At 63.7% G+C, this 22,227-nt stretch overlaps 6 non-coding genes across 6 annotated transcripts; all 6 read right to left on the bottom strand.

Moving 5' to 3' along the window:
- Positions 1–1,502: 1,502 nt before the first annotated feature.
- LOC142874416 (5S ribosomal RNA) lies at positions 1,503–1,621 on the bottom strand. Its single transcript, XR_012922233.1, has one exon. It is a non-coding gene; the product is annotated as a 5S ribosomal RNA (ribosomal RNA).
- A 3,496-nt stretch (positions 1,622–5,117) lies between these two features.
- LOC142874415 (5S ribosomal RNA) lies at positions 5,118–5,236 on the bottom strand. The gene has a single exon (XR_012922232.1). It is a non-coding gene; the product is annotated as a 5S ribosomal RNA (ribosomal RNA).
- A 3,496-nt stretch (positions 5,237–8,732) lies between these two features.
- On the bottom strand, positions 8,733–8,851 carry LOC142874414 (5S ribosomal RNA). Its single transcript, XR_012922231.1, has one exon. It is a non-coding gene; the product is annotated as a 5S ribosomal RNA (ribosomal RNA).
- A 3,503-nt stretch (positions 8,852–12,354) lies between these two features.
- Positions 12,355–12,473, bottom strand: LOC142874700 (5S ribosomal RNA). Its single transcript, XR_012922342.1, has one exon. It is a non-coding gene; the product is annotated as a 5S ribosomal RNA (ribosomal RNA).
- A 3,489-nt stretch (positions 12,474–15,962) lies between these two features.
- LOC142874688 (5S ribosomal RNA) lies at positions 15,963–16,081 on the bottom strand. The gene has a single exon (XR_012922331.1). It is a non-coding gene; the product is annotated as a 5S ribosomal RNA (ribosomal RNA).
- Positions 16,082–19,584: 3,503 nt separating this feature from the next.
- Positions 19,585–19,703, bottom strand: LOC142874675 (5S ribosomal RNA). Its single transcript, XR_012922326.1, has one exon. It is a non-coding gene; the product is annotated as a 5S ribosomal RNA (ribosomal RNA).
- Between the last annotated feature and the right edge of the window lie 2,524 nt (positions 19,704–22,227).

Genomic DNA, 22,227 nt, shown 5'->3' with positions numbered 1-22,227 from the left:
CGTGGAGAGCTGGGTGTACGTCCCCACGAGGAGGCGGTCCCCACCTCCGCGGCTCTCCCCTTGCGGGGGGGGGAAAAGCAGCCACGGGGCCTCAGAGAAGACACCAGGCTGGGCGCCCGCCCCACAGTGGGGGCACGTCCCCCGCAGGCCACTTAGCGACGGCCGCCGGCCGGCGGACGGTTGGGTGGCGCGAGACGCTGCGGCCGCCCTGCTACCGGGTTCCTGGGAGGGCGTCCTGGAACCAGCGTCCACACCAAGCCCTTGGAAGGCCCAGGCGACGGAGGAGCCCCGTCAGGCAGGGGCCGAGGACGGTGACGGCCCGGGCGGGGAGGAGCGTGTCAGGCAGGGGCAGAGGACGGTGACAGGTGACAGGCCGGGCGGGAAGGAGTCAGTCAGGCAGGGGCCGAGGAGGAGACGGGGCTGGGTAAGGGTTAGGGTTAGAGTCAGGGCACAAGTCACAATCGCAAAGACCTGGAAGTGACCCGAGTGCCCATCGACCCACGAGTGCGTAAATGAAATGTGGCGCGTGGACACCACGGAGTGCTATTCAGCTAGGAGGAGCAGCGGTGAGAGGGCACCTCTCGTGGTTCTCCTGGCCAGAGCTGGAACCCGTTCCAGTAAGCCAGGTAGCCCAAGAATGGACACACGAGCACCACGTGCTCGCGCTCACCAGCAAATGGGTACGAACCGACGGACACCCAAGTGGACACAGAGGAATCACCTTCATCGGGTGGGTGTCGGGCGGGTGGGGGGAGGGGATGGGCATACACCTCCATTAGGAATGGGGTGGGTGCGCACCGACTGGGGGATGGGCGCACTTGAGGCTCTGACCCGAGGGGGGAGGCTGGGAGAGGGCAACGTACCCGACCTTAACATTGGTACCCCCACAATACGCTGGAACAACATCAGAGGTTAATGAATAAGAACACAGGGGGGAGGGGGGCACGGGCAACACATGTCACCTTAATACTTGGACTCCCATCATCTGCTTGAAAAGAGAGAGAAAAGAAAATGCAATCATAGAGATAAGAGACACTTTTTAAACATAATGAATCCGAAGAGAAAAGTAAAAGGAGGCCTGTGGGGCAGGTCTGGGTGTGACTCCGGATCCCCCAACATCAGGTGCCACCACCAAAGATTCCTACGTGTAGCCCATAGAACCCCAAAAGCAACGGGACGAGTTCTGGTCACATACTCCCTCAAAATGACATCCTGGCCTTCTTCTGGAACTCCCTCCCCTCTCAGACTCTCAAGGTTTCCTCCAGCGTGTCGGTTCCCACGGAGCAGACCTTTGGTCTGAGACCTGACAGTCCAGAAGCCACGCATGCTGCCGCGTGACGGCGGTGTCGCGGCTTGGGACAAGAGGAGGCCCCACGGTGCGGGCTGGGGCGCCAGGCACCGCGGCGGGCGCTGAGGGTGGGGGTGACCCCCGCCCCGGGCCGCCGCCTCGCTCCCAGAGAGGGGACAGAACAAGAGGCAAAAAAAAAAAAAAAAAAAAAAGAAGCCTAAGGCACCCGGTATTCCCAGGCGGTCTCCCATCCAAGTACTAACCAGGCCCGACCCTGCTTAGCTTCCGAGACCAGACGAGATCGGGCGCGTTCAGGGTGGTGTGGCCCTAGACGGCGGAGGGCGCCCCTGCCCCGCTCAAGAAGCCGAGCCTCTCTGCGCTTCCCCGCCGCCTCCTCCCGCCCCAGGCCCCGCGCCGGCGCTGACCCGCACCGGGCGGGCCTGTTGAGTTCACCGGCCGGGTCCGGCGGGCTCCGAGGGACGGGGGTGACAGGCGGGGCGGGGCGGGGCGGGCAGGGAGCGGCGGGCCGGGGTGGGGGGCTGTCTCTCTATACACACACACACACACACACACACACACTCACACTCACACTCACTCACTCACACTCACACAAGATGCGCCTCCACGGCTGGACTCGCCAAGGTGGAGACCTTCCAGCCCCCTTCCTCTCCTCGCCTGGCCCACCCCCAGCTCGTGGCCGCCCCCGCCGCCGCCGCCGATTGCGCACGCGCGGGTCGCCCGCCCTTTGACCCCAGGCAGGGGCCGCCCTCCCCGACAACCCCTTTCAGCTGCGCCCCCCACCCTGTGGGTGGGCTGCCGCCTATTCCCCCGGGCCCGGGCTGGGGCACAGCGCATGGGGGAGGGGAGCGAGTGTATGGGGCGTCTCTCTCTCTCTCTTGGGATGTGTCCCATGGGTGGGGTGGCGTGGTTAGTGGGGCGCTGAAGAAATCAGTCCCCTCCATCTCCTACCTCTGGAAAACGCCCAAGCCCTTGGAGAACTGCCGGCAACGCGACCGTGGGGGCCGGGACCCTCCTCTGTGTCCTCCTGTGGCCCATTCCAAGGGGCCTGGGCCTGGCCGGGGCTGCATTGGACCCCGACCCCCCTGGCGTGTGGACTCGCTAAAAATCGGCGATTAGATATTGGATTCCAGCTTCATTGAGGTCATTTCACTAATGAGTGCACCGGAAAGAGTTTCCTAATCCATCTGTGAGGGTGGCAACTGAAAGAGAATTTTAAAGCTGACAGAATAGGCGAGGAAAGGCATAGGAGATTTCCACACCCAGTAAGGAAGCCTTTCCCGAAATGGAAGAAAGAAACGAGCAAACAGAGACACCGGTAGCCCGCCAGGATCAGAGTCTGCCCCCGAGAGAAAGTACCCTGACCAGGTTCACCCGTGGGTGGGTGGCGAGCTAGCGGCATTCAGAAGAGCGAGGCCCGCAGTCTGTGCAGAAGACACCTGCACTCGGGTGTGTGTGGCGGCACGATTCACAAGCAGCTCCAGATGTTAAGCCAAGGAGAAGCCAGGGAGTTCCCAACGCCCCAGGTGTCCTCAGCCCACGACTGGCTGCTGGGGGAATGCGAAGCCCGGCTCCTTGTCTCAGAGCGGGACAACCAGGAGGTGTGACGTACACCCCGGGGTTCCCAGGAGGATCAGGCTGAAGCTGGGACTTGGCCTGAAAGTGTCCCCTCGCACGGCCACCCCTTCCCCTTCCTGCTCCTCTACTCCTGGTGCCCCTCCATCCAGGGGCCAGACCTTAAAGAGTCACCCGCAAGAGAATCCTGGTCCCAAAGGAGCCTTCTGGGGGACCCGTGCTGAGAGAGGTTGTGGGCATGGCCCGCTGGGGCTCTGCCCGACCCAGGGCTGAGAGATGCAACCTCCCAGCTCTGGGTCCCTGCAGGGGAAGCGTTGGCAAGCACAGGGCCAGTCCTCCAAAGGCCCAGGTGCAGGGAGCCCAGGCCAAGCAGCCTGTGGAAGAAGCCACCCCGGGAACACGACTGCAGGCCACGGCCCTTCCCACCTCCTCCTCCTCCTGCTCCTCCACCCCCCCCCCCCGACCTCCCACCCCCACCCCCGACATGGCGCAGGGCTCAGAGACACCTCAGACACTTGCTACCCAAAGTGCAAAGGGCATCAGTTGCTCCTCCAAACCCCCCCCCGCCCAGCAGACCGCGTTGTTCAGCCAGCCCCCGGGCCTCCCTGGGGTGCCCAGCACAAAAGTGCAGACAACCACCGGACCCTCAATCTCAGTTTTCGGATGTTTTTGCCACTCTAAGGACCCGCAGGCCAGCTGGGCCTTCTGGCAGGACAGAGAGCCCCGGAATCCGACGTGGAGAGCTGGGTGTACGTCCCCACGAGGAGGCGGTCCCCACCTCCGCGGCTCTCCCCTTGCGGGGGGGGGAAAAGCAGCCACGGGGCCTCAGAGAAGACACCAGGCTGGGCGCCCGCCCCACAGTGGGGGCACGTCCCCCGCAGGCCACTTAGCGACGGCCGCCGGCCGGCGGACGGTTGGGTGGCGCGAGACGCTGCGGCCGCCCTGCTACCGGGTTCCTGGGAGGGCGTCCTGGAACCAGCGTCCACACCAAGCCCTTGGAAGGCCCAGGCGACGGAGGAGCCCCGTCAGGCAGGGGCCGAGGACGGTGACGGCCCGGGCGGGGAGGAGCGTGTCAGGCAGGGGCAGAGGACGGTGACAGGTGACAGGCCGGGCGGGAAGGAGTCAGTCAGGCAGGGGCCGAGGAGGAGACGGGGCTGGGTAAGGGTTAGGGTTAGAGTCAGGGCACAAGTCACAATCGCAAAGACCTGGAAGTGACCCGAGTGCCCATCGACCCACGAGTGCGTAAATGAAATGTGGCGCGTGGACACCACGGAGTGCTATTCAGCTAGGAGGAGCAGCGGTGAGAGGGCACCTCTCGTGGTTCTCCTGGCCAGAGCTGGAACCCGTTCCAGTAAGCCAGGTAGCCCAAGAATGGACACACGAGCACCACGTGCTCGCGCTCACCAGCAAATGGGTACGAACCGACGGACACCCAAGTGGACACAGAGGAATCACCTTCATCGGGTGGGTGTCGGGCGGGTGGGGGGAGGGGATGGGCATACACCTCCATTAGGAATGGGGTGGGTGCGCACCGACTGGGGGATGGGCGCACTTGAGGCTCTGACCCGAGGGGGGAGGCTGGGAGAGGGCAACGTACCCGACCTTAACATTGGTACCCCCACAATACGCTGGAACAACATCAGAGGTTAATGAATAAGAACACAGGGGGGAGGGGGGCACGGGCAACACATGTCACCTTAATACTTGGACTCCCATCATCTGCTTGAAAAGAGAGAGAAAAGAAAATGCAATCATAGAGATAAGAGACACTTTTTAAACATAATGAATCCGAAGAGAAAAGTAAAAGGAGGCCTGTGGGGCAGGTCTGGGTGTGACTCCGGATCCCCCAACATCAGGTGCCACCACCAAAGATTCCTACGTGTAGCCCATAGAACCCCAAAAGCAACGGGACGAGTTCTGGTCACATACTCCCTCAAAATGACATCCTGGCCTTCTTCTGGAACTCCCTCCCCTCTCAGACTCTCAAGGTTTCCTCCAGCGTGTCGGTTCCCACGGAGCAGACCTTTGGTCTGAGACCTGACAGTCCAGAAGCCACGCATGCTGCCGCGTGACGGCGGTGTCGCGGCTTGGGACAAGAGGAGGCCCCACGGTGCGGGCTGGGGCGCCAGGCACCGCGGCGGGCGCTGAGGGTGGGGGTGACCCCCGCCCCGGGCCGCCGCCTCGCTCCCAGAGAGGGGACAGAACAAGAGGCAAAAAAAAAAAAAAAAAAAAAAGAAGCCTAAGGCACCCGGTATTCCCAGGCGGTCTCCCATCCAAGTACTAACCAGGCCCGACCCTGCTTAGCTTCCGAGACCAGACGAGATCGGGCGCGTTCAGGGTGGTGTGGCCCTAGACGGCGGAGGGCGCCCCTGCCCCGCTCAAGAAGCCGAGCCTCTCTGCGCTTCCCCGCCGCCTCCTCCCGCCCCAGGCCCCGCGCCGGCGCTGACCCGCACCGGGCGGGCCTGTTGAGTTCACCGGCCGGGTCCGGCGGGCTCCGAGGGACGGGGGTGACAGGCGGGGCGGGGCGGGGCGGGCAGGGAGCGGCGGGCCGGGGTGGGGGGCTGTCTCTCTATACACACACACACACACACACACACACACTCACACTCACACTCACTCACTCACACTCACACAAGATGCGCCTCCACGGCTGGACTCGCCAAGGTGGAGACCTTCCAGCCCCCTTCCTCTCCTCGCCTGGCCCACCCCCAGCTCGTGGCCGCCCCCGCCGCCGCCGCCGATTGCGCACGCGCGGGTCGCCCGCCCTTTGACCCCAGGCAGGGGCCGCCCTCCCCGACAACCCCTTTCAGCTGCGCCCCCCACCCTGTGGGTGGGCTGCCGCCTATTCCCCCGGGCCCGGGCTGGGGCACAGCGCATGGGGGAGGGGAGCGAGTGTATGGGGCGTCTCTCTCTCTCTCTTGGGATGTGTCCCATGGGTGGGGTGGCGTGGTTAGTGGGGCGCTGAAGAAATCAGTCCCCTCCATCTCCTACCTCTGGAAAACGCCCAAGCCCTTGGAGAACTGCCGGCAACGCGACCGTGGGGGCCGGGACCCTCCTCTGTGTCCTCCTGTGGCCCATTCCAAGGGGCCTGGGCCTGGCCGGGGCTGCATTGGACCCCGACCCCCCTGGCGTGTGGACTCGCTAAAAATCGGCGATTAGATATTGGATTCCAGCTTCATTGAGGTCATTTCACTAATGAGTGCACCGGAAAGAGTTTCCTAATCCATCTGTGAGGGTGGCAACTGAAAGAGAATTTTAAAGCTGACAGAATAGGCGAGGAAAGGCATAGGAGATTTCCACACCCAGTAAGGAAGCCTTTCCCGAAATGGAAGAAAGAAACGAGCAAACAGAGACACCGGTAGCCCGCCAGGATCAGAGTCTGCCCCCGAGAGAAAGTACCCTGACCAGGTTCACCCGTGGGTGGGTGGCGAGCTAGCGGCATTCAGAAGAGCGAGGCCCGCAGTCTGTGCAGAAGACACCTGCACTCGGGTGTGTGTGGCGGCACGATTCACAAGCAGCTCCAGATGTTAAGCCAAGGAGAAGCCAGGGAGTTCCCAACGCCCCAGGTGTCCTCAGCCCACGACTGGCTGCTGGGGGAATGCGAAGCCCGGCTCCTTGTCTCAGAGCGGGACAACCAGGAGGTGTGACGTACACCCCGGGGTTCCCAGGAGGATCAGGCTGAAGCTGGGACTTGGCCTGAAAGTGTCCCCTCGCACGGCCACCCCTTCCCCTTCCTGCTCCTCTACTCCTGGTGCCCCTCCATCCAGGGGCCAGACCTTAAAGAGTCACCCGCAAGAGAATCCTGGTCCCAAAGGAGCCTTCTGGGGGACCCGTGCTGAGAGAGGTTGTGGGCATGGCCCGCTGGGGCTCTGCCCGACCCAGGGCTGAGAGATGCAACCTCCCAGCTCTGGGTCCCTGCAGGGGAAGCGTTGGCAAGCACAGGGCCAGTCCTCCAAAGGCCCAGGTGCAGGGAGCCCAGGCCAAGCAGCCTGTGGAAGAAGCCACCCCGGGAACACGACTGCAGGCCACGGCCCTTCCCACCTCCTCCTCCTCCTGCTCCTCCACCCCCCCCCCCCGACCTCCCACCCCCACCCCCGACATGGCGCAGGGCTCAGAGACACCTCAGACACTTGCTACCCAAAGTGCAAAGGGCATCAGTTGCTCCTCCAAACCCCCCCCCGCCCAGCAGACCGCGTTGTTCAGCCAGCCCCCGGGCCTCCCTGGGGTGCCCAGCACAAAAGTGCAGACAACCACCGGACCCTCAATCTCAGTTTTCGGATGTTTTTGCCACTCTAAGGACCCGCAGGCCAGCTGGGCCTTCTGGCAGGACAGAGAGCCCCGGAATCCGACGTGGAGAGCTGGGTGTACGTCCCCACGAGGAGGCGGTCCCCACCTCCGCGGCTCTCCCCTTGCGGGGGGGGGAAAAGCAGCCACGGGGCCTCAGAGAAGACACCAGGCTGGGCGCCCGCCCCACAGTGGGGGCACGTCCCCCGCAGGCCACTTAGCGACGGCCGCCGGCCGGCGGACGGTTGGGTGGCGCGAGACGCTGCGGCCGCCCTGCTACCGGGTTCCTGGGAGGGCGTCCTGGAACCAGCGTCCACACCAAGCCCTTGGAAGGCCCAGGCGACGGAGGAGCCCCGTCAGGCAGGGGCCGAGGACGGTGACGGCCCGGGCGGGGAGGAGCGTGTCAGGCAGGGGCAGAGGACGGTGACAGGTGACAGGCCGGGCGGGAAGGAGTCAGTCAGGCAGGGGCCGAGGAGGAGACGGGGCTGGGTAAGGGTTAGGGTTAGAGTCAGGGCACAAGTCACAATCGCAAAGACCTGGAAGTGACCCGAGTGCCCATCGACCCACGAGTGCGTAAATGAAATGTGGCGCGTGGACACCACGGAGTGCTATTCAGCTAGGAGGAGCAGCGGTGAGAGGGCACCTCTCGTGGTTCTCCTGGCCAGAGCTGGAACCCGTTCCAGTAAGCCAGGTAGCCCAAGAATGGACACACGAGCACCACGTGCTCGCGCTCACCAGCAAATGGGTACGAACCGACGGACACCCAAGTGGACACAGAGGAATCACCTTCATCGGGTGGGTGTCGGGCGGGTGGGGGGAGGGGATGGGCATACACCTCCATTAGGAATGGGGTGGGTGCGCACCGACTGGGGGATGGGCGCACTTGAGGCTCTGACCCGAGGGGGGAGGCTGGGAGAGGGCAACGTACCCGACCTTAACATTGGTACCCCCACAATACGCTGGAACAACATCAGAGGTTAATGAATAAGAACACAGGGGGGAGGGGGGCACGGGCAACACATGTCACCTTAATACTTGGACTCCCATCATCTGCTTGAAAAGAGAGAGAAAAGAAAATGCAATCATAGAGATAAGAGACACTTTTTAAACATAATGAATCCGAAGAGAAAAGTAAAAGGAGGCCTGTGGGGCAGGTCTGGGTGTGACTCCGGATCCCCCAACATCAGGTGCCACCACCAAAGATTCCTACGTGTAGCCCATAGAACCCCAAAAGCAACGGGACGAGTTCTGGTCACATACTCCCTCAAAATGACATCCTGGCCTTCTTCTGGAACTCCCTCCCCTCTCAGACTCTCAAGGTTTCCTCCAGCGTGTCGGTTCCCACGGAGCAGACCTTTGGTCTGAGACCTGACAGTCCAGAAGCCACGCATGCTGCCGCGTGACGGCGGTGTCGCGGCTTGGGACAAGAGGAGGCCCCACGGTGCGGGCTGGGGCGCCAGGCACCGCGGCGGGCGCTGAGGGTGGGGGTGACCCCCGCCCCGGGCCGCCGCCTCGCTCCCAGAGAGGGGACAGAACAAGAGGCAAAAAAAAAAAAAAAAAAAAAAGAAGCCTAAGGCACCCGGTATTCCCAGGCGGTCTCCCATCCAAGTACTAACCAGGCCCGACCCTGCTTAGCTTCCGAGACCAGACGAGATCGGGCGCGTTCAGGGTGGTGTGGCCCTAGACGGCGGAGGGCGCCCCTGCCCCGCTCAAGAAGCCGAGCCTCTCTGCGCTTCCCCGCCGCCTCCTCCCGCCCCAGGCCCCGCGCCGGCGCTGACCCGCACCGGGCGGGCCTGTTGAGTTCACCGGCCGGGTCCGGCGGGCTCCGAGGGACGGGGGTGACAGGCGGGGCGGGGCGGGGCGGGCAGGGAGCGGCGGGCCGGGGTGGGGGGCTGTCTCTCTATACACACACACACACACACACACACACACTCACACTCACACTCACTCACTCACACTCACACAAGATGCGCCTCCACGGCTGGACTCGCCAAGGTGGAGACCTTCCAGCCCCCTTCCTCTCCTCGCCTGGCCCACCCCCAGCTCGTGGCCGCCCCCGCCGCCGCCGCCGATTGCGCACGCGCGGGTCGCCCGCCCTTTGACCCCAGGCAGGGGCCGCCCTCCCCGACAACCCCTTTCAGCTGCGCCCCCCACCCTGTGGGTGGGCTGCCGCCTATTCCCCCGGGCCCGGGCTGGGGCACAGCGCATGGGGGAGGGGAGCGAGTGTATGGGGCGTCTCTCTCTCTCTCTTGGGATGTGTCCCATGGGTGGGGTGGCGTGGTTAGTGGGGCGCTGAAGAAATCAGTCCCCTCCATCTCCTACCTCTGGAAAACGCCCAAGCCCTTGGAGAACTGCCGGCAACGCGACCGTGGGGGCCGGGACCCTCCTCTGTGTCCTCCTGTGGCCCAGTCCAAGGGGCCTGGGCCTGGCCGGGGCTGCATTGGACCCCGACCCCCCTGGCGTGTGGACTCGCTAAAAATCGGCGATTAGATATTGGATTCCAGCTTCATTGAGGTCATTTCACTAATGAGTGCACCGGAAAGAGTTTCCTAATCCATCTGTGAGGGTGGCAACTGAAAGAGAATTTTAAAGCTGACAGAATAGGCGAGGAAAGGCATAGGAGATTTCCACACCCAGTAAGGAAGCCTTTCCCGAAATGGAAGAAAGAAACGAGCAAACAGAGACACCGGTAGCCCGCCAGGATCAGAGTCTGCCCCCGAGAGAAAGTACCCTGACCAGGTTCACCCGTGGGTGGGTGGCGAGCTAGCGGCATTCAGAAGAGCGAGGCCCGCAGTCTGTGCAGAAGACACCTGCACTCGGGTGTGTGTGGCGGCACGATTCACAAGCAGCTCCAGATGTTAAGCCAAGGAGAAGCCAGGGAGTTCCCAACGCCCCAGGTGTCCTCAGCCCACGACTGGCTGCTGGGGGAATGCGAAGCCCGGCTCCTTGTCTCAGAGCGGGACAACCAGGAGGTGTGACGTACACCCCGGGGTTCCCAGGAGGATCAGGCTGAAGCTGGGACTTGGCCTCAAAGTGTCCCCTCGCACGGCCACCCCCTTCCCCTTCCTGCTCCTCTACTCCTGGTGCCCCTCCATCCAGGGGCCAGACCTTAAAGAGTCACCCGCAAGAGAATCCTGGTCCCAAAGGAGCCTTCTGGGGGACCCGTGCTGAGAGAGGTTGTGGGCATGGCCCGCTGGGGCTCTGCCCGACCCAGGGCTGAGAGATGCAACCTCCCAGCTCTGGGTCCCTGCAGGGGAAGCGTTGGCAAGCACAGGGCCAGTCCTCCAAAGGCCCAGGTGCAGGGAGCCCAGGCCAAGCAGCCTGTGGAAGAAGCCACCCCTGGAACACGACTGCAGGCCACGGCCCTTCCCACCTCCTCCTCCTCCTCCTCCTCCTGCTCCTCCACCCCCCCCCGACCTCCCACCCCCACCCCCGACATGGCGCAGGGCTCAGAGACACCTCAGACACTTGCTACCCAAAGTGCAAAGGGCATCAGTTGCTCCTCCAAACCCCCCCCCCGCCCAGCAGACCGCGTTGTCCAGCCAGCCCCCGGGCCTCCCTGGGGTGCCCAGCACAAAAGTGCAGACAACCACCGGACCCTCAATCTCAGTTTTCGGATGTTTTTGCCACTCTAAGGACCCGCAGGCCAGCTGGGCCTTCTGGCAGGACAGAGAGCCCCGGAATCCGACGTGGAGAGCTGGGTGTACGTCCCCACGAGGAGGCGGTCCCCACCTCCGCGGCTCTCCCCTTGCGGGGGGGGGAAAAGCAGCCACGGGGCCTCAGAGAAGACACCAGGCTGGGCGCCCGCCCCACAGTGGGGGCACGTCCCCCGCAGGCCACTTAGCGACGGCCGCCGGCCGGCGGACGGTTGGGTGGCGCGAGACGCTGCGGCCGCCCTGCTACCGGGTTCCTGGGAGGGCGTCCTGGAACCAGCGTCCACACCAAGCCCTTGGAAGGCCCAGGCGACGGAGGAGCCCCGTCAGGCAGGGGCCGAGGACGGTGACGGCCCGGGCGGGGAGGAGCGTGTCAGGCAGGGGCAGAGGACGGTGACAGGTGACAGGCCGGGCGGGAAGGAGTCAGTCAGGCAGGGGCCGAGGAGGAGACGGGGCTGGGTAAGGGTTAGGGTTAGAGTCAGGGCACAAGTCACAATCGCAAAGACCTGGAAGCGACCCGAGTGCCCATCGACCCACGAGTGCGTAAATGAAATGTGGCGCGTGGACACCACGGAGTGCTATTCAGCTAGGAGGAGCAGCGGTGAGAGGGCACCTCTCGTGGTTCTCCTGGCCAGAGCTGGAACCCGTTCCAGTAAGCCAGGTAGCCCAAGAATGGACACACGAGCACCACGTGCTCGCGCTCACCAGCAAATGGGTACGAACCGACGGACACCCAAGTGGACACAGAGGAATCACCTTCATCGGGTGGGTGTCGGGCGGGTGGGGGGAGGGGATGGGCATACACCTCCATTAGGAATGGGGTGGGTGCGCACCGACTGGGGGATGGGCGCACTTGAGGCTCTGACCCGAGGGGGGAGGCTGGGAGAGGGCAACGTACCCGACCTTAACATTGGTACCCCCACAATACGCTGGAACAACATCAGAGGTTAATGAATAAGAACACAGGGGGGAGGGGGGCACGGGCAACACATGTCACCTTAATACTTGGACTCCCATCATCTGCTTGAAAAGAGAGAGAAAAGAAAATGCAATCATAGAGATAAGAGACACTTTTTAAACATAATGAATCCGAAGAGAAAAGTAAAAGGAGGCCTGTGGGGCAGGTCTGGGTGTGACTCCGGATCCCCCAACATCAGGTGCCACCACCAAAGATTCCTACGTGTAGCCCATAGAACCCCAAAAGCAACGGGACGAGTTCTGGTCACATACTCCCTCAAAATGACATCCTGGCCTTCTTCTGGAACTCCCTCCCCTCTCAGACTCTCAAGGTTTCCTCCAGCGTGTCGGTTCCCACGGAGCAGACCTTTGGTCTGAGACCTGACAGTCCAGAAGCCACGCATGCTGCCGCGTGACGGCGGTGTCGCGGCTTGGGACAAGAGGAGGCCCCACGGTGCGGGCTGGGGCGCCAGGCACCGCGGCGGGCGCTGAGGGTGGGGGTGACCCCCGCCCCGGGCCGCCGCCTCGCTCCCAGAGAGGGGACAGAACAAGAGGCAAAAAAAAAAAAAAAAAAAAAGAAGCCTACGGCACCCGGTATTCCCAGGCGGTCTCCCATCCAAGTACTAACCAGGCCCGACCCTGCTTAGCTTCCGAGACCAGACGAGATCGGGCGCGTTCAGGGTGGTGTGGCCCTAGACGGCGGAGGGCGCCCCTGCCCCGCTCAAGAAGCCGAGCCTCTCTGCGCTTCCCCGCCGCCTCCTCCCGCCCCAGGCCCCGCGCCGGCGCTGACCCGCACCGGGCGGGCCTGTTGAGTTCACCGGCCGGGTCCGGCGGGCTCCGAGGGACGGGGGTGACAGGCGGGGCGGGGCGGGGCGGGCAGGGAGCGGCGGGCCGGGGTGGGGGGCTGTCTCTCTATACACACACACACACACACACACACACACTCACTCACTCACACTCACACAAGATGCGCCTCCACGGCTGGACTCGCCAAGGTGGAGACCTTCCAGCCCCCTTCCTCTCCTCGCCTGGCCCACCCCCAGCTCGTGGCCGCCCCCGCCGCCGCCGCCGATTGCGCACGCGCGGGTCGCCCGCCCTTTGACCCCAGGCAGGGGCCGCCCTCCCCGACAACCCCTTTCAGCTGCGCCCCCCACCCTGTGGGTGGGCTGCCGCCTATTCCCCCGGGCCCGGGCTGGGGCACAGCGCATGGGGGAGGGGAGCGAGTGTATGGGGCGTCTCTCTCTCTCTCTTGGGATGTGTCCCATGGGTGGGGTGGCGTGGTTAGTGGGGCGCTGAAGAAATCAGTACCCTCCATCTCCTACCTCTGGAAAACGCCCAAGCCCTTGGAGAACTGCCGGCAACGCGACCGTGGGGGCCGGGACCCTCCTCTGTGTCCTCCTGTGGCCCAGTCCAAGGGGCCTGGGCCTGGCCGGGGCTGCATTGGACCCCGACCCCCCTGGCGTGTGGACTCGCTAAAAATCGGCGATTAGATATTGGATTCCAGCTTCATTGAGGTCATTTCACTAATGAGTGCACCGGAAAGAGTTTCCTAATCCATCTGTGAGGGTGGCAACTGAAAGAGAATTTTAAAGCTGACAGAATAGGCGAGGAAAGGCATAGGAGATTTCCACACCCAGTAAGGAAGCCTTTCCCGAAATGGAAGAAAGAAACGAGCAAACAGAGACACTGGTAGCCCGCCAGGATCAGAGTCTGCCCCCGAGAGAAAGTACCCTGACCAGGTTCACCCGTGGGTGGGTGGCGAGCTAGCGGCATTCAGAAGAGCGAGGCCCGCAGTCTGTGCAGAAGACACCTGCACTCGGGTGTGTGTGGCGGCACGATTCACAAGCAGCTCCAGATGTTAAGCCAAGGAGAAGCCAGGGAGTTCCCAACGCCCCAGGTGTCCTCAGCCCACGACTGGCTGCTGGGGGAATGCGAAGCCCGGCTCCTTGTCTCAGAGCGGGACAACCAGGAGGTGTGACGTACACCCCGGGGTTCCCAGGAGGATCAGGCTGAAGCTGGGACTTGGCCTCAAAGTGTCCCCTCGCACGGCCACCCCCTTCCCCTTCCTGCTCCTCTACTCCTGGTGCCCCTCCATCCAGGGGCCAGACCTTAAAGAGTCACCCGCAAGAGAATCCTGGTCCCAAAGGAGCCTTCTGGGGGACCCGTGCTGAGAGAGGTTGTGGGCATGGCCCGCTGGGGCTCTGCCCGACCCAGGGCTGAGAGATGCAACCTCCCAGCTCTGGGTCCCTGCAGGGGAAGCGTTGGCAAGCACAGGGCCAGTCCTCTAAAGGCCCAGGTGCAGGGAGCCCAGGCCAAGCAGCCTGTGGAAGAAGCCACCCCTGGAACACGACTGCAGGCCACGGCCCTTCCCACCTCCTCCTCCTCCTCCTCCTCCTGCTCCTCCACCCCCCCCGACCTCCCACCCCCACCCCCGACATGGCGCAGGGCTCAGAGACACCTCAGACACTTGCTACCCAAAGTGCAAAGGGCATCAGTTGCTCCTCCAAACCCCCCCCCCCGCCCAGCAGACCGCGTTGTCCAGCCAGCCCCCGGGCCTCCCTGGGGTGCCCAGCACAAAAGTGCAGACAACCACCAGACCCTCAATCTCAGTTTTCGGATGTTTTTGCCACTCTAAGGACCCGCAGGCCAGCTGGGCCTTCTGGCAGGACAGAGAGCCCCGGAATCCGACGTGGAGAGCTGGGTGTACGTCCCCACGAGGAGGCGGTCCCCACCTCCGCGGCTCTCCCCTTGCGGGGGGGGAAAAGCAGCCACGGGGCCTCAGAGAAGACACCAGGCTGGGCGCCTGCCCCACAGTGGGAGCACGTCCCCCGCAGGCCACTTAGCGACGGCCGCCGGCCGGCGGACGGTTGGGTGGCGCGAGACGCTGCGGCCGCCCTGCTACCGGGTTCCTGGGAGGGCGTCCTGGAACCAGCGTCCACACCAAGCCCTTGGAAGGCCCAGGCGACGGAGGAGCCCCGTCAGGCAGGGGCCGAGGACGGTGACGGCCCGGGCGGGGAGGAGCGTGTCAGGCAGGGGTAGAGGACGGTGACAGGTGACAGGCCGGGCGGGAAGGAGTCAGTCAGGCAGGGGCCGAGGAGGAGACGGGGCTGGGTAAGGGTTAGGGTTAGAGTCAGGGCACAAGTCACAATCGCAAAGACCTGGAAGCGACCCGAGTGCCCATCGACCCACGAGTGCGTAAATGAAATGTGGCGCGTGGACACCACGGAGTGCTATTCAGCTAGGAGGAGCAGCGGTGAGAGGGCACCTCTCGTGGTTCTCCTGGCCAGAGCTGGAACCCGTTCCAGTAAGCCAGGTAGCCCAAGAATGGACACACGAGCACCACGTGCTCGCGCTCACCAGCAAATGGGTACGAACCGACGGACACCCAAGTGGACACAGAGGAATCACCTTCATCGGGTGGGTGTCGGGCGGGTGGGGGGAGGGGATGGGCATACACCTCCATTAGGAATGGGGTGGGTGCGCACCGACTGGGGGATGGGCGCACTTGAGGCTCTGACCCGAGGGGGGAGGCTGGGAGAGGGCAACGTACCCGACCTTAACATTGGTACCCCCACAATACGCTGGAACAACATCAGAGGTTAATGAATAAGAACACAGGGGGGAGGGGGGCACGGGCAACACATGTCACCTTAATACTTGGACTCCCATCATCTGCTTGAAAAGAGAGAGAAAAGAAAATGCAATCATAGAGATAAGAGACACTTTTTAAACATAATGAATCCGAAGAGAAAAGTAAAAGGAGGCCTGTGGGGCAGGTCTGGGTGTGACTCCGGATCCCCCAACATCAGGTGCCACCACCAAAGATTCCTACGTGTAGCCCATAGAACCCCAAAAGCAACGGGACGAGTTCTGGTCACATACTCCCTCAAAATGACATCCTGGCCTTCTTCTGGAACTCCCTCCCCTCTCAGACTCTCAAGGTTTCCTCCAGCGTGTCGGTTCCCACGGAGCAGACCTTTGGTCTGAGACCTGACAGTCCAGAAGCCACGCATGCTGCCGCGTGACGGCGGTGTCGTGGCTTGGGACAAGAGGAGGCCCCACGGTGCGGGCTGGGGCGCCAGGCACCGCGGCGGGCGCTGAGGGTGGGGGTGACCCCCGCCCCGGGCCGCCGCCTCGCTCCCAGAGAGGGGACAGAACAAGAGGCAAAAAAAAAAAAAAAAAAAAGAAGCCTACGGCACCCGGTATTCCCAGGCGGTCTCCCATCCAAGTACTAACCAGGCCCGACCCTGCTTAGCTTCCGAGACCAGACGAGATCGGGCGCGTTCAGGGTGGTGTGGCCCTAGACGGCGGAGGGCGCCCCTGCCCCGCTCAAGAAGCCGAGCCTCTCTGCGCTTCCCCGCCGCCTCCTCCCGCCCCAGGCCCCGCGCCGGCGCTGACCCGCACCGGGCGGGCCTGTTGAGTTCACCGGCCGGGTCCGGCGGGCTCCGAGGGACGGGGGTGACAGGCGGGGCGGGGCGGGGCGGGCAGGGAGCGGCGGGCCGGGGTGGGGGGCTGTCTCTCTATACACACACACACACACACACACACACTCACACTCACACTCACTCACTCACACTCACACAAGATGCGCCTCCACGGCTGGACTCGCCAAGGTGGAGACCTTCCAGCCCCCTTCCTCTCCTCGCCTGGCCCACCCCCAGCTCGTGGCCGCCCCCGCCGCCGCCGCCGATTGCGCACGCGCGGGTCGCCCGCCCTTTGACCCCAGGCAGGGGCCGCCCTCCCCGACAACCCCTTTCAGCTGCGCCCCCCACCCTGTGGGTGGGCTGCCGCCTATTCCCCCGGGCCCGGGCTGGGGCACAGCGCATGGGGGAGGGGAGCGAGTGTATGGGGCGTCTCTCTCTCTCTCTTGGGATGTGTCCCATGGGTGGGGTGGCGTGGTTAGTGGGGCGCTGAAGAAATCAGTCCCCTCCATCTCCTACCTCTGGAAAACGCCCAAGCCCTTGGAGAACTGCCGGCAACGCGACCGTGGGGGCCGGGACCCTCCTCTGTGTCCTCCTGTGGCCCAGTCCAAGGGGCCTGGGCCTGGCCGGGGCTGCATTGGACCCCGACCACCCTGGCGTGTGGACTCGCTAAAAATCGGCGATTAGATATTGGATTCCAGCTTCATTGAGGTCATTTCACTAATGAGTGCACCGGAAAGAGTTTCCTAATCCATCTGTGAGGGTGGCAACTGAAAGAGAATTTTAAAGCTGACAGAATAGGCGAGGAAAGGCATAGGAGATTTCCACACCCAGTAAGGAAGCCTTTCCCGAAATGGAAGAAAGAAACGAGCAAACAGAGACACCGGTAGCCCGCCAGGATCAGAGTCTGCCCCCGAGAGAAAGTACCCTGACCAGGTTCACCCGTGGGTGGGTGGCGAGCTAGCGGCATTCAGAAGAGCGAGGCCCGCAGTCTGTGCAGAAGACACCTGCACTCGGGTGTGTGTGGCGGCACGATTCACAAGCAGCTCCAGATGTTAAGCCAAGGAGAAGCCAGGGAGTTCCCAACGCCCCAGGTGTCCTCAGCCCACGACTGGCTGCTGGGGGAATGCGAAGCCCGGCTCCTTGTCTCAGAGCGGGACAACCAGGAGGTGTGACGTACACCCCGGGGTTCCCAGGAGGATCAGGCTGAAGCTGGGACTTGGCCTCAAAGTGTCCCCTCGCACGGCCACCCCCTTCCCCTTCCTGCTCCTCTACTCCTGGTGCCCCTCCATCCAGGGGCCAGACCTTAAAGAGTCACCCGCAAGAGAATCCTGGTCCCAAAGGAGCCTTCTGGGGGACCCGTGCTGAGAGAGGTTGTGGGCATGGCCCGCTGGGGCTCTGCCCGACCCAGGGCTGAGAGATGCAACCTCCCAGCTCTGGGTCCCTGCAGGGGAAGCGTTGGCAAGCACAGGGCCAGTCCTCCAAAGGCCCAGGTGCAGGGAGCCCAGGCCAAGCAGCCTGTGGAAGAAGCCACCCCGGGAACACGACTGCAGGCCACGGCCCTTCCCACCTCCTCCTCCTCCTCCTCCTCCTGCTCCTCCACCCCTTCCCCGACCTCCCACCCCCACCCCCGACATGGCGCAGGGCTCAGAGACACCTCAGACACTTGCTACCCAAAGTGCAAAGGGCATCAGTTGCTCCTCCAAACCCCCCCCCCCGCCCAGCAGACCGCGTTGTCCAGCCAGCCCCCGGGCCTCCCTGGGGTGCCCAGCACAAAAGTGCAGACAACCACCGGACCCTCAATCTCAGTTTTCGGATGTTTTTGCCACTCTAAGGACCCGCAGGCCAGCTGGGCCTTCTGGCAGGACAGAGAGCCCCGGAATCCGACGTGGAGAGCTGGGTGTACGTCCCCACGAGGAGGCGGTCCCCACCTCCGCGGCTCTCCCCTTGCGGGGGGGGGAAAAGCAGCCACGGGGCCTCAGAGAAGACACCAGGCTGGGCGCCCGCCCCACAGTGGGGGCACGTCCCCCGCAGGCCACTTAGCGACGGCCGCCGGCCGGCGGACGGTTGGGTGGCGCGAGACGCTGCGGCCGCCCTGCTACCGGGTTCCTGGGAGGGCGTCCTGGAACCAGCGTCCACACCAAGCCCTTGGAAGGCCCAGGCGACGGAGGAGCCCCGTCAGGCAGGGGCCGAGGACGGTGACGGCCCGGGCGGGGAGGAGCGTGTCAGGCAGGGGCAGAGGACGGTGACAGGTGACAGGCCGGGCGGGAAGGAGTCAGTCAGGCAGGGGCCGAGGAGGAGACGGGGCTGGGTAAGGGTTAGGGTTAGAGTCAGGGCACAAGTCACAATCGCAAAGACCTGGAAGCGACCCGAGTGCCCATCGACCCACGAGTGCGTAAATGAAATGTGGCGCGTGGACACCACGGAGTGCTATTCAGCTAGGAGGAGCAGCGGTGAGAGGGCACCTCTCGTGGTTCTCCTGGCCAGAGCTGGAACCCGTTCCAGTAAGCCAGGTAGCCCAAGAATGGACACACGAGCACCACGTGCTCGCGCTCACCAGCAAATGGGTACGAACCGACGGACACCCAAGTGGACACAGAGGAATCACCTTCATCGGGTGGGTGTCGGGCGGGTGGGGGGAGGGGATGGGCATACACCTCCATTAGGAATGGGGTGGGTGCGCACCGACTGGGGGATGGGCGCACTTGAGGCTCTGACCCGAGGGGGGAGGCTGGGAGAGGGCAACGTACCCGACCTTAACATTGGTACCCCCACAATACGCTGGAACAACATCAGAGGTTAATGAATAAGAACACAGGGGGGAGGGGGGCACGGGCAACACATGTCACCTTAATACTTGGACTCCCATCATCTGCTTGAAAAGAGAGAGAAAAGAAAATGCAATCATAGAGATAAGAGACACTTTTTAAACATAATGAATCCGAAGAGAAAAGTAAAAGGAGGCCTGTGGGGCAGGTCTGGGTGTGACTCCGGATCCCCCAACATCAGGTGCCACCACCAAAGATTCCTACGTGTAGCCCATAGAACCCCAAAAGCAACGGGACGAGTTCTGGTCACATACTCCCTCAAAATGACATCCTGGCCTTCTTCTGGAACTCCCTCCCCTCTCAGACTCTCAAGGTTTCCTCCAGCGTGTCGGTTCCCACGGAGCAGACCTTTGGTCTGAGACCTGACAGTCCAGAAGCCACGCATGCTGCCGCGTGACGGCGGTGTCGCGGCTTGGGACAAGAGGAGGCCCCACGGTGCGGGCTGGGGCGCCAGGCACCGCGGCGGGCGCTGAGGGTGGGGGTGACCCCCGCCCCGGGCCGCCGCCTCGCTCCCAGAGAGGGGACAGAACAAGAGGCAAAAAAAAAAAAAAAAAAAAAGAAGCCTACGGCACCCGGTATTCCCAGGCGGTCTCCCATCCAAGTACTAACCAGGCCCGACCCTGCTTAGCTTCCGAGACCAGACGAGATCGGGCGCGTTCAGGGTGGTGTGGCCCTAGACGGCGGAGGGCGCCCCTGCCCCGCTCAAGAAGCCGAGCCTCTCTGCGCTTCCCCGCCGCCTCCTCCCGCCCCAGGCCCCGCGCCGGCGCTGACCCGCACCGGGCGGGCCTGTTGAGTTCACCGGCCGGGTCCGGCGGGCTCCGAGGGACGGGGGTGACAGGCGGGGCGGGGCGGGGCGGGCAGGGAGCGGCGGGCCGGGGTGGGGGGCTGTCTCTCTATACACACACACACACACACACACACACACTCACACTCACACTCACTCACTCACACTCACACAAGATGCGCCTCCACGGCTGGACTCGCCAAGGTGGAGACCTTCCAGCCCCCTTCCTCTCCTCGCCTGGCCCACCCCCAGCTCGTGGCCGCCCCCGCCGCCGCCGCCGATTGCGCACGTGCGGGTCGCCCGCCCTTTGACCCCAGGCAGGGGCCGCCCTCCCCGACAACCCCTTTCAGCTGCGCCCCCCACCCTGTGGGTGGGCTGCCGCCTATTCCCCCGGGCCCGGGCTGGGGCACAGCGCATGGGGGAGGGGAGCGAGTGTATGGGGCGTCTCTCTCTCTCTCTTGGGATGTGTCCCATGGGTGGGGTGGCGTGGTTAGTGGGGCGCTGAAGAAATCAGTACCCTCCATCTCCTACCTCTGGAAAACGCCCAAGCCCTTGGAGAACTGCCGGCAACGCGACCGTGGGGGCCGGGACCCTCCTCTGTGTCCTCCTGTGGCCCAGTCCAAGGGGCCTGGGCCTGGCCGGGGCTGCATTGGACCCCGACCCCCCTGGCGTGTGGACTCGCTAAAAATCGGCGATTAGATATTGGATTCCAGCTTCATTGAGGTCATTTCACTAATGAGTGCACCGGAAAGAGTTTCCTAATCCATCTGTGAGGGTGGCAACTGAAAGAGAATTTTAAAGCTGACAGAATAGGCGAGGAAAGGCATAGGAGATTTCCACACCCAGTAAGGAAGCCTTTCCCGAAATGGAAGAAAGAAACGAGCAAACAGAGACACTGGTAGCCCGCCAGGATCAGAGTCTGCCCCCGAGAGAAAGTACCCTGACCAGGTTCACCCGTGGGTGGGTGGCGAGCTAGCGGCATTCAGAAGAGCGAGGCCCGCAGTCTGTGCAGAAGACACCTGCACTCGGGTGTGTGTGGCGGCACGATTCACAAGCAGCTCCAGATGTTAAGCCAAGGAGAAGCCAGGGAGTTCCCAACGCCCCAGGTGTCCTCAGCCCACGACTGGCTGCTGGGGGAATGCGAAGCCCGGCTCCTTGTCTCAGAGCGGGACAACCAGGAGGTGTGACGTACACCCCGGGGTTCCCAGGAGGATCAGGCTGAAGCTGGGACTTGGCCTCAAAGTGTCCCCTCGCACGGCCACCCCCTTCCCCTTCCTGCTCCTCTACTCCTGGTGCCCCTCCATCCAGGGGCCAGACCTTAAAGAGTCACCCGCAAGAGAATCCTGGTCCCAAAGGAGCCTTCTGGGGGACCCGTGCTGAGAGAGGTTGTGGGCATGGCCCGCTGGGGCTCTGCCCGACCCAGGGCTGAGAGATGCAACCTCCCAGCTCTGGGTCCCTGCAGGGGAAGCGTTGGCAAGCACAGGGCCAGTCCTCTAAAGGCCCAGGTGCAGGGAGCCCAGGCCAAGCAGCCTGTGGAAGAAGCCACCCCTGGAACACGACTGCAGGCCACGGCCCTTCCCACCTCCTCCTCCTCCTCCTCCTCCTGCTCCTCCACCCCCCCCGACCTCCCACCCCCACCCCCGACATGGCGCAGGGCTCAGAGACACCTCAGACACTTGCTACCCAAAGTGCAAAGGGCATCAGTTGCTCCTCCAAACCCCCCCCCCCGCCCAGCAGACCGCGTTGTCCAGCCAGCCCCCGGGCCTCCCTGGGGTGCCCAGCACAAAAGTGCAGACAACCACCAGACCCTAAATCTCAGTTTTCGGATGTTTTTGCCACTCTAAGGACCCGCAGGCCAGCTGGGCCTTCTGGCAGGACAGAGAGCCCCGGAATCCGACGTGGAGAGCTGGGTGTACGTCCCCACGAGGAGGCGGTCCCCACCTCCGCGGCTCTCCCCTTGCGGGGGGGGAAAAGCAGCCACGGGGCCTCAGAGAAGACACCAGGCTGGGCGCCTGCCCCACAGTGGGAGCACGTCCCCCGCAGGCCACTTAGCGACGGCCGCCGGCCGGCGGACGGTTGGGTGGCGCGAGACGCTGCGGCCGCCCTGCTACCGGGTTCCTGGGAGGGCGTCCTGGAACCAGCGTCCACACCAAGCCCTTGGAAGGCCCAGGCGACGGAGGAGCCCCGTCAGGCAGGGGCCGAGGACGGTGACGGCCCGGGCGGGGAGGAGCGTGTCAGGCAGGGGTAGAGGACGGTGACAGGTGACAGGCCGGGCGGGAAGGAGTCAGTCAGGCAGGGGCCGAGGAGGAGACGGGGCTGGGTAAGGGTTAGGGTTAGAGTCAGGGCACAAGTCACAATCGCAAAGACCTGGAAGCGACCCGAGTGCCCATCGACCCACGAGTGCGTAAATGAAATGTGG

The sequence above is a fragment of the Microcebus murinus genome, chromosome 12, assembly GCF_040939455.1.
Source record: "Microcebus murinus isolate Inina chromosome 12, M.murinus_Inina_mat1.0, whole genome shotgun sequence".
Lineage (NCBI taxonomy): Eukaryota > Metazoa > Chordata > Mammalia > Primates > Cheirogaleidae > Microcebus > Microcebus murinus.
Note: the sequence above shows the minus strand (reverse complement) of the source record. Positions and strands in the feature narration are given on the sequence as shown.